Here is an 8,753-nt window from a genome sequence, read left to right on the forward strand (position 1 = left end):
CAATTATAAGCAACAGGGCAGCACGGTGGCGCAGCGGTAGAGTTGCTGCCTTACAGCGAATGCAGCGCCGGAGACTCAGGTTCGATCCTGACTACGGGTGCTGTACTGTACGGAGTTTGCACGTTCTCCCCGTGACCTGCGTGGGTTTTCTCTGAGATCTTCGGTTTCCTCCCACACTCCAAAGACGTACAGGTTTGTAGGTTAATTGGCTGGGCAAATGTAAAAACTGTCCCTAGTGTGTGTAGGATAGTGTTAATGTGCGGGGATCGCTGGGCGGCGCGGACTCGGTGGGCCGAAGGGCCTGTTTCTGCGCTGTATCTCTAAATCTAAACAGTACACACAAAATACATTTTAACGTAAACAAAGTGAGGGAAGGCGAAAAATAGTTCAATCTCTTCCCTTCTTTGTTGTCCCGCGGTCGGGGGCCTCGAGCCTTCCGTAGACGGGACGATCTTGACTCCCGTAGCCGGCGGCCTTTGGGCCCTCCGCATCGGGGCGATCAAGCTCCTGCATCGGGGGGGTGATCTCAGCTCCCCTGCACTGGGCGATCAAACCCCGGGTCAGGGCTGGTCGAAACCTTCTGTGGCTTGGAGCTTCCCGACATCGGTCTCTACCCGAGACTGCGAGCTCCTCGATATTGAAATCCGCAGGCCGCGGTTGGAGCGTCGATCCCAGGCAAGGGGTCGCATGTCCACGATGGTAAGTCCACGGCCCCGCGGTGGGGCTCAAAGTCAGTCTCAAGCAAGGCCGCCAGCTCCATTATGTTAGGCCGCAGAGCGAACGTAGATACGCACTTCTGGCAAGGTAAGAGATTGAAAACCAGTTTCCCCTGATGCCCTCCCCCACCCCCCACATAAAACAAACTAGAGAACATTAACAGGTAGTGTAAGAAAATAACTGCAGATGCTGGTACAAATCGAAGGTATTTATTTCACAAAAGGCTGGAGTAACTCAGCCTTCTGTGGTAATGAATTCCACAGATTCACCACCATCTGATGAAAGAAATTCCTTCTCATCTCCTTCCTAAAAGAACATCCTCTAATTCTGATGCTGTGACCTCTGGTCCTAGACTTTCCCACTAGTGGAAACATCCTCTCCACATCCACCCTGTCCAGGCCTTTCACGAGTCTGTACGTTTCAATGAGGTCCCCCCTCATTCTTCTAAACTCCAGCGAGTACATTCCCAGTGCTGACAAACGCTCATCATATGTTAACCCACTCATTCCTGGGATCATTCTTGTAAATCTCCTCTTGACCCTCTCCCGAGCCAGCACATGCTTCCTCAGATAAGGTGCCTAAAACATGTTCCCAATGTTGGGGGAGTCCAGAACAAGGGGCCACAGTTTAAGAATAAGGGGTAGGCCATTTAGAACTGAGATGAGGAAAAACTTTTTCAGTCAGAGAGTTGTGAATCTGTGGAATTCTCTGCCTCAGTAGGTAGTGGAGGACAATTCTCTGAATGCATTCAAGAGAGATCTGGATAGAGCTCTTAAGGATAGCGGAGTCAGGGGGTATGGGGAGAAGGCAGGAACGGGGTACTGATTGGGAATGATCAGCCATGATCACATTGAATGGCGGTGCTGGCTCGAAGGTCCGAATGGCCTCCTCCTGCACCTATTGTCTATTGTAAAATTGCTCACAATATTCCAAATGCGGCCTTACCAGCGCCTTATAGAGCCTCAGTATCACATCCCTGTTTTTGCATACAAGCCCTCTTGAAATAATTGAGTTTGCTTTCTTTACTACCGATTCGACTTGCAGATTAACTTTTTGAAAATCCTGTACTCCCAAGTCCTTTTGCACCTCCGATTTCTGGATTCCCCCATTTAGAAAATAGTCTGTGCCATTATTCGTCCAACCAGAATGCATGACTCCACACTTTGCTCCTCTCTGTTGCATCTACCATTTCTCGGCCCACTCTCCCAACCTGTCCAAGTCCCTCTGCTGGTGGTTTATTATGTTGAGCTAAAAACCCCACTGTGAGAAACAAAGCCTGTTTTTTTTAATGAGCTGTTTCTGGTGGTTTGCTAACATTTTAGAGAACATATTGCAATTGCACATTTTTAGCTCAGTTTATGCCGTACAGCGAATGAGAGAGTTCAGTTGAGTTTAGCTTAGTTTAGAGATGGAGCACAGTAACAGGCTCACTGAGACTGCGTCGACCAGCGATCCCCACACACTGAAACCCCTGTCCCACTTAGACGATTGTTAGGTGACTACAGGTGACTAGGCTGTCACCACACGGTCGCCGGGGTGTCGCCTGTACGGCCGTGAGTCGCCTCCAAAGAGTCGTAGCGTTTTTCTGGTCGCCGCTGGATTTTGAAATGTTAAAAAAATTTCGGCGACTGTTGGTTTGACACCAATGATCGTAGCTGAATGACCTTTATTGTCATTCAAAATGAATTGAACGAAAATCGAAGCCAGCCGGAGGCGAAAATGACGTGAATTGTCTTCAGTTGTCGCCGACACAGTCGTAGCTTGTCGCGGGTAAACGTAGGTTGACTTCGGTTGTCATAGGTTGTCGTAGGTGCAGTCGTAGGTGGACGTCCTAAGTCGCGACGATTGGGTCTCCGGTTGTTGGTAGCTTGCCGTAGCTTAACGTCAACTAGGTGGTAGGATGTTGTAGCTTGTCGTAGACATTGACGTAGGGGGGGTCCAGTTGCCAGTTTTTCGGCGAACTGCTACGCCTTTTGCAGTCGCCTAAAAAAACGCCTAAGTGGGACAGGCCTCTAACACTATCCTACACACACTAGGGACAATTGACAATTTTACCGAAGCCAATTAACCTACAAACCTGCACGTCTTTGGAGTGTGCGAGGAAACCGGAGCACCCAGAGAAAACCCACGTGGTCACGGGGAGAACGTACAAACTCCATACAGACAGCGCCCGTAGTCGGGATCGAACCTGGGACTTTGGCGCTGTGGGGCAGCAACTTTACAGCTGCGCCACCGTGCCGCAGAGACTTGGGTCTTTAGAGATACGGCATGGAGACAATAGACAATAGGTGCAGGAGGAGGCCATTCGGCCCTTCAAGCCAGCACCACCATTCAATGTGATCATGGCTGATCATCCCCTTTGGTCCACCAAGTCCACAATGACCAGCGATCACCCCGTGATAAGCATTGTACTTCTTGAGGTCATAAGTGATAGTATCAGAATTAGGCCTTTTTGCCCGTCAGGTTAACTCCACCATTCAATCGTGGCTGATCTATCTCTCCCTCCTAACCCCATTCTCCTGCCTCCTGCCCAGAACCCCTGACACCCGTGCATGTAGTTGTTGGGACTTTATGTGGGTGATGGCTGCAGTTACCGGAGCAAACCAGTATCAAGGCCAAGGTCAAACAGAACGTGTTAATTATCACCTTAATCTAAAATAGACATAAAATGCTGGAGTAACTCAGTGGGGCAGGCAGTATCTCTGGAGACAAGGAATGGGTGGTATTTCAGGTCGAGACCCTTCTTCAGACTGGAAACGGGCGGCACGGTGGCACAGCGGTAGAGTTGCTGCCTTACAGCGAATGCAGCGCCCGAGACTCAGGTTCGATCCTGACTACGGGCGCCGTCTGTACGGAGTTTGTACGTTCTCCCCGTGACCTGCGTGGGTTTTCTCCGAGATCTTCGGTTTCCTCCCACACTCCAAAGACGTGCAGGTATATAGGTTAATAGGCTGGGCAAATGTAAAAAAATTGTCCCTAGTGGGTGTAGGATAGTGTTAGTGTGCGGGGATTGCTGGGCGGCGCGGACCCGGTGGGCCGAAGGGCCTGTTTCTGCGCTGTATCTCTAAATCTAAATCTAAAAAATAAATAAATCTAAATCTAATTCTATTCCTTCTCTCCAGAGATGCTGCCTGTCCTGCTGAGCTACGCCAGCATTTTGTGTCTTCCTTTTGTTTCCTTGCCCCACAATTCCTCCATCACTTTGCTTTTTTTGCAGAGTAGTACTGGTTGATTTTAGTAATGACCTTTGAGACTTTAAATATCGGAACCCATGTCCTCTCCTGGGTCTAGCCCACACAAGGTACTCGAGAATGACTCTTGATGTCCTCAAAGCCAGAAGACGATGATGAATCTCAGCTTGGTTTGGGAACAGCTCCATCCAAGACCGCAAGGAATTGCAGCGAATTGTGGACGCAGCCCAGACCATCACACAAACCAACCTCCCTTCCATTGACTCCATCTACACCTCACGCTGCCTCGGCAAGGCCAGCAGCATAATCAAGGATGAGTCGCACCCTGGCCACTCCCTCTTCTCCCGTCTCCCATCGGACAAAATGTATAGAAGTGTGAAAACGCACACCTCCAGATTCAGGGACAGTTTCTTCCCAGCTGTTATCAGGCAACTGAACCATCCTACCACAACCAGAGAGCAGTCCTGAACTACTATCTACCTTTTTGGTGACCCTTGGACTATCCTTGATCGGACTTTAATGGCTTGACCTTGCACTAAACGCTATTCCCTTATCATGTATCTGTCCACTGTAAATGGCTCGATTGTAATCATGTATTGTCTTTCTGCCGACTGGACAGCGCGCAACAAAAGCTTTTCACTGTACCTCGGTACACGTGACGATAAACTAAACTGATTAAAGTGAGCGATAAGCTCGTCACCTGATTCCTTGAGCAAATTGAGAGAGGTTAGAAGGTCACAAGGCTGAGAAGATTATGCATCAGGATAAACAGTGAATTATTATTAACATAGATCCTCACATCTGTTGTCAGCTCAGGGGAGGAAGTGCAATCACCGGGGAGTGAAACATTAGACTCCTGTTGTCATGAGGAGAGAAAGGACAAAGATAGAAAACAGAACATAGACACAAAAAGCTGGAGTAACTCAGCGGGTCAGACAGCATCTCTGGAGAAAAGGTATAGGGGACGTTTACCCCTTTCCTCCAGAAATGCCGTCTCACCCGCTGAGTTACTCCAGCCTTTTGTGTCTTTCTCCAGAGATGCTGTCTGACCTGTTGAGTTTAGTTTAGTTTAGCGATACAGCGCAAAAACAGGCCCTTCGGCCCACCGCTCAGTGCCGCCCAGCGATCCCCGCACACTAACACTATCCTACACACACTAGGGACAATTTTTACATTTAACAACCCAATTAACCTACCAACCTGTACGTCTTTGGAGTGTGGGAGGAAACCGAAGATCTCGGAGAAAACCCACGCAGGTCACGGGGAGAACGTACAAACTCCGTACAGACGGCGCCCGTAGTAAGGATCGAACCCGGATCTCTGGCGCTGTAAACGCTGTAAGGCAGCAACTCTGCCGCTGTGCCACCTACAAAGCTTTTCCGTTGCATGCTATTCCAATCGGATCAGATAATCCTACACATAAATACAATCAAACCAAACTCAAGTACAATAGGTCGAGACCCTTCTTCAGGACCCTTCTTCCTTGACCTGAAACGTCCCCTATTCCTTTTCTCCACAGCGGTAGAGTTGCTGCCTTACAACGCTTACAGCGCCAGAAACCCGGGTTCGATCCCGACTACGGGCGCCGTCTGTACGGAGTTTGTACGTTCTCCCCGTGACCCGCGTGGGTTTTCTCCGAGATCTTCGGTTTCCTCCCACACTCCAAAGACGTGCAGGTTTGCAGGTTGACCGGCTTGGTATAAATGTAAATTGTCCCCAGTGTGTGTAGGATAGCGCTAGTGTGCGGGGATCGCTGGTCGGCACGGACTCGGCGGGCCGAAGGGCCTGTTTCTGTGCTGTGTCTCTAAACCAAACTAAAAGATCTAAAACAGCCTTGGAATGACTTTGCTCTGCAGTGAAATGTAGGAACCAAACTGCAAAACCGATCTGCAACGCAATACTTAAAAATAGATCTTGTAGGTTGACTAACATTGGAACAGATGGCAGGCAGCCTATTGATTCCTTCCCAGAGCCTGTTGTTGTTTGACGTGCTGACTGATTATTTGCACTGAGGTGACTTGCACTTGCCAGGACCATGGCCCTGGCTAGGCCCCATTACTCAGCACCAGACAGAGAGGATGCGCATGGGTTTTGTCCTTCATAAGATCATAAGTTCTAGGAGCAGAATTAGGCCATTCGGCACATCAAATCTACTCCGCCGATCGACACAAAATGCCGGAGTAACCCAGTGGGACATGCAGTATCTCTGGAGAGAAGGAATGGGCGATGTTTTGGGTCTTCAGACTCCCTTCTTCCCGACCCGAAACGTCACCCGTTCCTTCTCTCCACTGATGCTGCCTGTCCCACTGAGTTACTCCAGCATTCTGTGTCTATCTTCTGTGTAAACCAGCATCTGCAGTTCCTTCCTGCACATTTGCTGGGGAGGTGACAAGAAGAGGAGGAAAAGGTCTCTATCAAAGCGAATCTGTCCAGGAGACAGACACAAAATGCTGGAGTAACTCAGCGGGACAGGCAGCATCTCTGGAATGAAGGAATAGGTGATGTTTCGGGTCGAGACCCTTCTTCAGACTGAGAGTCAGGGGAGATGGAAATGAGAGAGATGGAAGGGTAAGATGTGCAAACATATCTCCGTGTCTCCCTCTCCCTCTCCCTCTCCCTCTCCCTCTCCCCCGATACAGTCTGATTGGTCTCGACCAGAAAGGACCCCCATTCCTTCTCTCCAGAGATGCTGCCTGTCCCGCTGAGTTACTCCAGCATTTTGCGTCTATCTTCGGTGTAAACCAGCATCTGCACAAGATTACTCCGCCATTCAATCGTGGCTGATCTAACACTCCCCCTCAACCCCATTCTCTTGCCTTCTTTCCCTAACCTCTGACACCCGTACTAATCAAGAATCTATCTATCTCTGCCTTAAAAATAGCCATTGACAGCCTCCACCGACCATCTGTGGCAATTAATTCCACAGATTCACCACCCTCTGACTGTTGAAATCCCTTCTCATCTCCTTCCTAATGTCCTTTTATTCTGGTCCTAGACTCTCCCACTAGTGGAAACATCCTCTCCACATCCACTCTATCCAGGCCTTTCACTATTCCTTGCATTTACTCACTTCATGAAAGGCTATTATTTTAGGAAATAAGTCCCTGTTCTAGTTTTGTTCTTCGCTGCTTCGAGGAGGTATTGGTCGGTGTGGGCAACTAGGACTGATCGGCCTGTTTCCACACTGTATGACTTTTAGGGCTTAGTATAGACAATAGACAATAGACAATAGACAATAGACAAGGAGGAGGCCATTTGGCCTTAGAGCCAGCACCGCCATTCAATGTGATCATGGCTGATCATTCTCAATCAGTACCCCGTTCCTGCCTTCTCCCCATACCCCCTGACTCCGCTATCCTTAAGAGCTCTATCTAGCTCTCTCTTGAATGCATTCAGAGAATTGGCCCCCACTGCCTTCTGAGGCAGAGAATTCCACAGATTCACAACTCTCTGACTGAAAAAGATTTTCCTCATCTCCGTTCTAAATGGCCTACCCCTTATCCTTAAACTGTGGTCCCTTGTTCTGGACTCCCCCAACATAGGGAACATGTTTCCTGCCTCTAACGTGTCCATCCCCTTAATAATCTTATACGTTTCGATAAGATCCCCTCTCATCCTTCTAAATTCCAGTGTATACAAGCCTAGTCGCTCCAGTCTTTCAACATACGACAGTCCCGCCATTCCGGGAATTAACCTAGTAAACCTACGCTGCACGCCCTCAATAACAAGAATATCTTTCCTCAAATTTGGAGACCAAAACTGCACACAGTACTCCAGGTGCGGTCTCACTAGGGCTCTGTACAACTGCAGAAGGACCTCTTTGCTCCTATACTCAACTCCCCTTGTTATGAAGGCCAACATTCCATTGGCTTTCTTCACTGCCTGCTGTACCTGCACGCTTCCTTTCAGTGACTGATGCACTAGAACACCCAGATCTCGTTGTACGTCCCATTTTCCTAACTTGACACCATTCAGATAATACTCTGCCTTCCTATTCTTACCACCAAAGTGGATAACCTCACACTTATCCACATGAAACTGCATCTGCCATGCATCCGCCCACTCACACAACCTGTCCAAGTCACCCTGCAACCTCATAGCATCTTCCTCACAGTTCACACTGCCACCCAGCTTTGTATCATCTGCAAATTTTCTAATAGTTTAGAGATACAGCATAGAAACTTGGCCTTTGGCCCACCGAGTTCACGCCCGTTCATAGACACAAAATGCTGGAGTAACTCAGTGGGACACACACATGCCATATATACTGTATACAGTATGTATATACACACATGCATATGTGTGTTGTGTATATATATGTATATATATATATCTATATCATACATGTGTATCACGTATATATTGCACACACAAATATCCTATCTACACCAGTCCCACCTGCCTTCGTTTGACCCTCATGCCTCTAAGCCTATCCTGTCCAAATGTTTCTCAAAATGTTGTGATAGTACTTGCCTCAACTACCTCCTTTGGCAGCTCATTCCATACACCCACCACCCTCTGAGTGAAAAAGTTACCCCTCAGGCTCCTATAAAATCTTTCACCTCTCACTTTATACCGATGCACTTAGTTCTTAATTCTCCTACGATGGGTAAAAGATTGTGCATTCTCCCTATCTATTCCCCTCATGATTGTGGACACCTCTATAACATCACCCCTCATGGTCCTGCTCTACATGGATCAGAGTCCCAGCCTGCTCAACCTCTCCCTGTAGCTCAGGCCCTTGTGTGTTGGCAACACACTCGTGAATCTTCTCTGCACTCTTTCCAGCTTAACAACATGCTTCCTACAACAGGGTGACCAAAACTCAACACAAAATATTCCACA

Source organism: Rhinoraja longicauda, chromosome 4 (assembly GCF_053455715.1).
Source record: "Rhinoraja longicauda isolate Sanriku21f chromosome 4, sRhiLon1.1, whole genome shotgun sequence".
In the NCBI taxonomy this organism is placed as follows: domain Eukaryota; kingdom Metazoa; phylum Chordata; class Chondrichthyes; order Rajiformes; family Arhynchobatidae; genus Rhinoraja; species Rhinoraja longicauda.